Genomic DNA, 9,709 nt, shown 5'->3' with positions numbered 1-9,709 from the left:
GTCTCACATGTTTTGGTCTTCACTTCCCCTATTTTCATCTCTCTTTAAGTCCCATATATCACCAAATCCCAATATTTCCACATGCCAAACCTTACCACAACAGTATATTCAAAATATCATCACAACCATACTCTCATATTCAGAAAGTCTGATACTCTCATCTTCTCTCCTCTCTCTCTCTCTCTCTCTAAGCTTTATTCAACTTCAAGGATGCCTCTTCGGGTCTACTACTTTGTGTAAATTTCTTCAAACTATCTCATCTTATCTTTTAATTTCTGTTCTCATCGTCAAGTTCATCTGCATCTTTTTTTTTTTTCCTCTTCATGAAATTAATAGCATTGATTTATGAATTGTATTTTATTTAAATGAAAATTATTTTTATTTTTAGACAGGTATGGGGCAAAATGATAAGGTAATTTAAAATTTTTCAAATTATTTAGGATATTTTCCAAAAAAAAAAAAATATTGTAGGGGCGAAGGCCCCCCTCGGCAGTAAATCCAATATAAAACAGGACAATACCCCCAAGAACTTAAACATATACTTGCCCGTGAAAGACACAGGAAAATGTCACACTTCCTGCAATTTTTAGGCCCAAATGAAGAACCCTTGTTGTTGCATCCCTTGGTTTTAAGCTTTTTGGCCTTCATTTTCATTCTCCTATTCAAATGGTCCTCCACTCTTCCAAACAACAACAAAAACTCACCGCCTTCACCACCAAAGCTCCCAATCATCGGAAACCTTCATCAAATCGGCTTGCACCCTCACCACTCACTCCAACACTTAGCTCAACTCTATGGCCCTCTAATGTTGCTTCAGTTCGGCAATGTACCAACCCTTGTTGTCTCGTCAGCTGATGCTGCCCAAGAGATCATGAAGACCCATGATGTCATCTTTGCAAACCGGCCCAAAACAAGAATATTTAAGAAACTATCATACAATTTCGAAGATGTTGCAATGGCACCATACGGTGAGTACTGGAGGCAAATGAAAAGCATATTAGTGTTACATCTTTTGTGTAACAAAAAGGTTCAGTCCTTTCGTGCAGTGAGAGAGGAAGAGCTATCTCTACTGATTGAGAAAATCAGACAGTCTTTTTCTTCTTCAGCTGTGAATTTAAGCGAAGCTTTTGCAGAGTTTACTAAGGATATTATATGTAGGGTGGCCTTGGGAAGGAAGTATGGTGAAGGGGAAAGGGAAAGTGGGAGGAATTTTAAGGAGCTTCTGGGGGAGGTAATGGAGTTGTTGGGTGTTATCAACGTGGGGGATTATATTCCATGGCTTGCATGGGTTAGCCGTGTCAATGGCTTAGATGCTAAAGCAGAAAAGGTAGCTAAACAACTTGATGATTTTCTAGAAGGAGTAATTGAAGAGCACATAAATGGTCAAAAAAAAGGGAATGATAACCATAATTTAGAAAATGAAGACCAGAAGGACTTTGTGGATGTATTACTTTGGGTTCAGAAGGAAAACGTGATAGGTTTCCCTATTGAAAGAGTAAGCATCAAGGCTATAATTCAGGTAAGCAACTCTCTCTCTCTATGTGTGTGTGCGCGTGTGACTAAATTCGGTGTCAATGACCACTTTAACTTAGATCCACCATAACACCACTTTTACAGAAGCCTATAATAACAAAAATATAAGTACTTTATGGAAAAAAAAAAAGTTTTGAAATTGTGTGGGTCGATACAGGTCAACTATTGAAGTGTTAAATATTATTAGATGAGAATGGCCAATGAAGGGATCTTACTGAAAATATTAGATAGTCGTACTTTACTAAAAAAAATAAAAAATAAAAAATAAAAGAGACATCCTTGACTAAAAAAGTGTTTGTTTTGTTCGAGTAACTTAATTATGATATTTCACTCTCTTTCTCATGCATATTGACAACTTTCTTCAATATTAACCATTTGTTCTTATAGGATGTATTCACTGCTGGGACTGACACTACGTACTCAGTGTTAGAGTGGCAATGACAGAGCTTTTAAGGCATCCAAAAATGATGAAGAAGGCGCAAAATGAAGTGAGAGAGATCACTAGAAACAAAAAGGACATAAGAGAGGTTGATTTGGATGAAATGCATTATTTAACTGCAGTGATCAAAGAGACACTTCGCTTGCATCCTATTCTTCCACTGTTAACTCCTCGAGAATCATGTAGAGATGCCAAAATACAAGGTTATGATATTGCAGTGGGAACTCAAGTTTTTATCAATGTGTGGGCAATTGGAAGAGACCCTGGGTTATGGGACAATCCAGAGGAATTTCATCCAGAAAGGTTTTTGACTTCTTCTATAGACTTTAAAGGTCATAATTTCCGATTTATTCCATTCGGAGCGGGTAGGAGGGGTTGCCCAGGAATATCCTTTTCCATAACCACAATTAAGCTTGTTTTGGCAAAGCTTTTGCACTACTTTGATTGGACATTGCCTGATGGGACAAGAGGAGTGGACTTGGAGTCTTGGACATGACTGAATCTATTGGTATGGTGATTCATAGAAAATTTCCTCTTGTTGCAGTTGCAACTCCATATGTTGCCTAGCGCATATAGGCAGTTCATTTAGCATTTGAATAATCCTCTAAGTTCAATTTGTCTAGCAAGAATCTATGAATATGATTGTTCAGTTTGAATTTCTTTTTTTCATGCACTCCATTTTGATTGTAGAGAATGGAACTTTTAGATAAATAAAAGAGTCTAGCATAGACAAACAAGGAAAATAATGAAATTAACTAAAATGCAACAAGGTTTTACATTAGAAACAAATTTTTAATTTACTTCAGCAATTACAGAAGCATTTATGCAGGGGAATGATGATATATATGCACAATTACACAGGCAATTATGCAAGTAAATTTAAAGCAGATGCCTAGACGAATACCAAAAACAGTTTTTTTTTTTTTTTTTTTTTAATTCAATAATTGAGGTTAGGAGGATTTGAATCCTAACTGTTTCCATTGAAAATACTAGAATGTATTGACTAAATTAGAAGACTCTTGAATATTTAGAATTTTTAAAAAAAAATTAAGAGAGTTTCAATCTATAGTGTCCGCTTATGATGAGACCAAAACACCAATTGGTTTTTAGTATAGGTGGGGATTAAACCCTAGATTTCTTATTCAACTATCATGAATTTTAACAGTTGAGCTAACTGGAATCCACACATTTAGAAGTTTGTGAAAGAGGAATCATCAAATCCAAATATTAAAGATAAAAGGTCCACCCAAATAGATTGGGATTTAAAATTTAAACCCAAACAAACCTTTTATTTTCAATTGCATACTTCATTTTCAAAAACAAGTCTACAACTACAAGGGAGAAGTTGAAGGCAATCGTACTTTTTAAAGTTATTATATTATTAGTTATTGCAGCCAAAACAGTTAACTTATTTGGTTCTAAATAAATAAATATATGGTTTATTTATTTAGAAATTTTTTCTTTGTATTTCTTTCTGGTAAATCCAATTTAGTTAAGTCTGCCACATGGAATCTCATTATATGCAATAAATTACATATTTTCAATTGCTCCATTTGGATTTGGATTTTATAAATGAGTAACATGTTTCGTGAAATGGGTGAAAAAAAAAAATTCAAGCACATGGAATTCAGAACTTGTAAATTCAAGCACCAGTAATTTCTTGCTCAACATGGTATTTAACCTCAATAATTAAAATACATCTTTGTAACTCAAATAAAATCAAGTAAATTGGCTTTGAGATTCAAAATATTTCAAAATCTCGTTACAGTTACATTGAATATGCATAATGAGCTTCTCCACTTAACCTTTGATTTTTAAAAATGAAACAAACATTTCGCCAAGTTAGATAAATCAAGTCTGGATGCTTTGGGATATCAATTTGATTCAATTCTACCATATGCACAACCATATGATGGATCCCATATCATGTGAGTCAAAACAGTATAATTGGTTTCTCTACTTAGACATTAATTTTCTTTTTCTTTTAGATAACTCTAGAAATTTTATTAATATAAGGAACCAAAGATACAACGGCATCTGGGAACTAACAGCATGCAGCTAAGAAAAACAAAAACCAGAAGAAGAACACAGCACAGTACAGAGGCTGTCAACAAACGCAAGACCAAAAATAAGACCATGGAAAAACTTAATTTGGAAATTTTTAGTGCTGCCGTTAGGTGTTGATACTCTCTGCTCAGAAACCCACCGCCCCATTAAGGATGACTGTAGGTTGTAGCCGGATCTTTTCAAAGTAAAATTTGTTGCGATCATTCCATAGAGCCCATGTCGTAACAGCCCATACTTTAAGTTAATATGACATAGTTAGACCCAAACTTGTAAGACTTAATCTTTGGGTAAAGTGGTGTCCATATATATTATATTAATTCTTCTTTCGGAGTCTACCCCAAGATGTTATCTCCCTAACAATTCCCTTCTTGGCATTAGATTTTGAAAGTTGAATTGGCATTACATGAGTTTGATGAAATCACATGAATTGATATTTCTGAATTTTAATGGACTTTAATTTTGCCATTACTTATACCACGTTGAATCTCATAACAAGTGAGTCAATGTAATCGATTTCTCTACTTAGTTGAACAGACGTTATATGAGTATGATGAAATTATGTGAACAAACGCTTCTCAATTTTAATAGACTATAATTTTGCTATTATGCCATGTTGAATCTCATAACAAGTGAGTCAGTGTAATCCATTTCTCCACTTAGTTGAATGGGCGTTAAATAAGCCTGATGAATAGGTGTTACATTAGTTTGATGAGTTAGTGTAACTAATTTCCCCACTTAGTTCAATAGGTGTTACATGAATTTGACGAAATCATGTGAATAAATGCTTCTAAATTTCAATAGACTTTAATTTTTCTATTACTTATGCCATGTTAAATCTCATAATAAGTGGTTTTTTTTTTTTTTCGAGAGTTTCAACATAGCGTTCACTCCTAATTATAACTTTTTATCATCAGACTAAGACATCAATTAGTTTTTGATATAGGTAAGGATTGAACCCCAAATCTCTTATACAACCATCAGAGACTTTACCAGTTGAGTTAATTGGAACCCACCATAATAAGTGCATTAATTGATTTCTTCACATGAATATGATGAAATTACGTGAATAGATACCTCTGAATCTTAAAATACTTTAATTTTGCTATTATTTATGTCACATTGAATTTTATAACAAGTGAGTCTGTAGTGTAACCGATTCCTCTACCTAGTTGAGTAGGCACTACATGCGTTTGATGAGATCGCATACATTTGATTACATTCATGCATTATTTTCTTAGGCATTACATATGCGTGAATAATTGCTTCTAAATTTTAGGTTGTGTTTGGTTCCCGTAAAATATTTTTCGGAAAATATTTATTTTCCGGAAATGCTATTTTCGGGAAAGGAAAATATTTTCAAGTGTTTGGTTGTATTCTTTAAAATAATAGAGAAAACACATTTTCTACTTGATGCTCACATTTTCTCACATTTTCTCAGCTTCCAAACAAAACCCAACCAAAAAAAACTCATCAATGACACGATCTGAGTAGTGAAAGAAACAAAACCCAACCAAAAAAAATTCATCAATGGCGTGATCTGAGTGAAAGAAAACAAATTCGATCAAAGTGGTGGGTTTGAGGAATGGGTTCGTCGGAGTGGTGGGTTCGTTGGCGCGGTGCGAGTGGGTTCGTCGGTGATCTGGTGCGAGTGGGTTCGAGCGCGATCTCGCCGGTGGTTCGACGATCTCTCTACTATCTCTTCTTTCTCTTTCTGTCTCTCTCTTTGCGCGTGGTTCGGAAATGGCGAGATAATCTTGATGATCGGCGACTAGGTTCGACGAGGGTGGGTTTGAACGATCGGAGCGGTGCGATCGTCTTGCTCCAACGAGGCGATCTTCTTGCTCTTTCTCTCTCTCTCTCTTCTATTTTCCAAGGCCGGAAATCATTTGAAGTGAAAATGAAAACGGAAATCATTTTCACCCGTTTTGGCATCATTTTTGGTCAACCCGAAAATGCTTTTCAGTTTGACCCAATTTGAAGTAACAACCAAACACCCAATTTTCCGGAAAATCATTTTTGGAATCAGTTTGAAGCCAAAACAAACGAAGCCTTAGAAGACTTTGATTTTTCTATTTCTTTTGCCACGTTGAATCTCATTACAATTGAGTCAGATTTATGTAAATAGTTTCTCCAACTGGCCATTTATTTCTAAAACTAAAACAAACTTTACCTGAGTTAGATAGCATTACATAAAAAATATTCTTTCGGATTTCACTAAATTTCTATCATCAGTTTCATCTCCCGAGTTTTCTATGTATACCTCATTAGTTTTATTATAAAATGCCAAATCCTAAAACTTGTTTAAAGTTTTTCCATCACTAATGGATAACGATCAAGAGGGTGAAAACAAGGTAAGATTGCCTAAGAAAGTTTTTTTATTTGTAGAAATTTATGGCATGGGAAAAACCAGAGTTTGGAAGCTAGGATGCTATCAATTCTTGAAGCATCCAAGGAATCCTTCCCCGGCTATCTCACGAGGTTAACACACTGTTATCCAATTTCTTAAGTCATAAGATTTATTATTTTAGATAGATATTGACAAGTTAATAAATTAATTAAGATCCATTTGGTTAGGCATTTTGAAATATATATATATATATAATATTTTTAAAATCTAAAACTCTGTTTTGCAACAACTTCTCATAATTTTTATTTTTATTTATTTTTATAAATGCATCTTTTAAACTCAACACAGTTTTCCAACAATTCATACAAATGCAACCTTAATATAATTAGACATTGATTCTCCCAACCAAATAAAAAATAAAATAAAATAAAATAATAATAATAATCTCACTTATCCTGAGCTTCAAACGCAACCTGGTCATCAGTTCATCACAGGCCAATACAAGACCCTCATTGGTCCAAAATGCAATGTAACAACAATTAAGAAAATTTACACTAGAAATTATGACTACTTGCATTTATCCTTTTCACAATACAAACTCGACCGGTGAGAGATCTAGCTTGATTCTTCAATACCACAACCACAAGCAATCTCATTTATGACTTCGCTATAGTATGGATAACAAATTCAAATATTGATCAATGTTGTTATCTAAATGCATTAATTTAATATTGCATTAATTCTTCATTTCATAGGTTCCAAACTCTTGCTAGTATTCTAATTTCACAGCAATCCAATAGTTTGGCTTTATCCATAATAACTTAAATATTTATTTACTATCAGCCAATCAGTATGCTCCACATTCGACTATATTTGCAGCCTTATATTGTATAAAATTCCTCCAAGCGTCAATTTTAGAACATTGATATGCTGCCTTGGCTCAATAATTGTTGGCACAAACACATTGATAAATTTCTTCTATATTAACCCTCTTTTAAATGTTATAGGATGTTTCTCAAAAAAAAAAAAAAAATGTTATAGGATGCATTTGCTGCGCTGCTACTGATACTACGTAGGTAGCCTTAGAGTAGACAATGTCAGAGCTGCTAAGGCACCCAAAGACTACGAAGAAAATGCAAAAAGGACATAACAAAGGATGATTTGGATAAAATGCATTACTTAAAGGCAGTCATCAAAGAAACTCTTCGCCTACATCCAATGTTATTTGTACGAGAATCGATTCAAGATATGAAGATACAATGCTATGACATTGCGGTTGGAACAAAGGTTTATATCAATGCATGGGCAATTGGAAGAGACCCCGTGTCATGGGATGAACCAGAGGAATTAAAGCCAGAAAGGTTCTTGACTTCTTCGATAGATTTTAGAGGACATGACTTCCAACTGATTCCATTTGGAGCTGGTAGGAGGGTTTGCCCCGCAATGGCCTTTGCCATAACTACAATGGAGATTGTTTTGGCAAGTCTTATGCACAAATTTAATTGGACATTGCCTGGATGTGCAAGAGCAGAGGATTTGGATATTACTGAATCTTTTAGTCTAACCATTAATAGAAAATTTCCTCTTGTTGCAATTGCAACTCAATATTCTAGCTAGTATATGGATAGGGAATTCATATTAGTAGTTGAAGAATCCCCCAAGTTCAGTTCTGCTATCAAGAATCTACAATTGGTCAGTTTGAATTTCTCTTTTTTCTTCACTCCATTTTGGATGCTGAGAATGGAACTGGGAAATATGTTCAACTGAAAGGAAAATAAATTTTTCATCAAAAATAAAAAATTTATTGTACTTATATTGTATCCTCAATGGCAGAACATTTATGTGAGGAAATTCTAATGTATGCGCAATAACATAAACGTTAGCTTGACCAAAACCATGCTTATAAGCAAAATAAAGCAAGTTGTCTGGTAGAGAAAAATGAAGGGCCAAGGTACATATGAAGCAAATTAAACAGAGAAATGGTTGCTCTAATGATGTAGAACAGACAGCACATGCCTTCCTTGAACAGCAGTGGCGCAGGAAGTCACAACGCAAGATCAAAGGGGGGTGCCAGTAGGGGGCATCGGGGTAACAGTGTCGGAATTGCATGAAATTTGGTAGGTTGAAGGGAAACGACGTTCTGATCCAGATTCATGACTATGAACGTCGCCAAAATTTAGGCGAATTCCTTCATTAAGGCCCCGATAACAGTGTTTTGCTATTTATAGTAATATTTGTTTTTCCTTAATAACTTTTAGTTTAAAAATCAGAATAAGGTCCCGTCTGTTTTGGGACGACCCTTAAGGTCAGTAGTTTATGATTCTGCAGTTAACTCAATTTTGCCATTTTTGGTAAAATTCGGTAATTTTGTCCCCTAATTTTTGGGACGACCCTTAAGGTCAGTAGTTTATGATTCTGCAGTTAACTCAATTTTGCCATTTTTGGTAAAATTCGGTAATTTTGTCCCCTAATCGCTTAATTAGCGCGAATTAGGGTTTTAAACGTTTTTTCTTAGTATTTATATGTTTTGTAGCCGTCAGAGGCAAATTAGACTATTATCAATAAACTCAGACTTTTGTCAAATTTTCTTATGGTGGATTCCAGTTTTATCTCCTTGTGGATTCAGGGAAACCCCTCGTGGATTCGAGGTTTACTACCAGAAACTAACAGTTTAGTTTCTGTTCCATCAAGAGAGCATCGTGTGTGTTTCTCTTCAGGCTTCCGCGACATCATCTAAGGCCATATCTTACACTTAAAGATCTCCAAAAAAAGGACTTTAGGCTCAAAATGTAAGGACAAAGAGAGGAAATAGCTCTTGCCAATTGCCAAGGGGCACAAATAAATTCCCAGATACCCATTGCATGAAAAAGCTCACTGTATAAAATAAAACACTTGGTATAAATTAAGATCCTGTTTTTCATCCATGAGAAGCTTGTGACCAATGCTATCAGAGGCATAAGTTCTGTCAAGATATGCCCATGGAACCGTCCTCCACTCCTTCTACTTTCTCTTTTTCAGATTACAAGTGTCCATGCTATTGCTACTGTCTAGCTCATACTGATGCTTGAGCTTGGCTATATCTCTAGTAACCCCAACCCCTACGAAAGTGAATTTGGAGTCCACCAAAAAGCTAGTGATGGATTGGAGGATATTAACGGATATGGACCTAAGGGGGAAAATCCAAGTGATATCTAGCATTAGAAAAGCGGATTGAAAGTTTGAAACTTTAAGAGGCAAAATCAAAATTACTCCCAATTTTAAGGGTGCAATGTGAAATTTAGAATATGATTTTATAGCCATCTCGTTTGTTGACATCACAATAC

General features: G+C 34.9%; 1 pseudogene; it reads left to right on the top strand.

Annotated features, from left to right (window-relative positions):
* The first annotated feature begins 261 nt into the window (after nt 1-261).
* On the top strand, nt 262-2,648 carry LOC111990403 (cytochrome P450 736A117-like; annotated as a pseudogene).
* The last annotated feature ends 7,061 nt before the right edge of the window (nt 2,649-9,709 follow it).

Source organism: Quercus suber, unplaced genomic scaffold (assembly GCF_002906115.3).
Source record: "Quercus suber isolate HL8 unplaced genomic scaffold, Cork oak 2.0 scaffold_304, whole genome shotgun sequence".
NCBI classification, from domain to species: domain Eukaryota; kingdom Viridiplantae; phylum Streptophyta; class Magnoliopsida; order Fagales; family Fagaceae; genus Quercus; species Quercus suber.
Note: the sequence above shows the minus strand (reverse complement) of the source record. Positions and strands in the feature narration are given on the sequence as shown.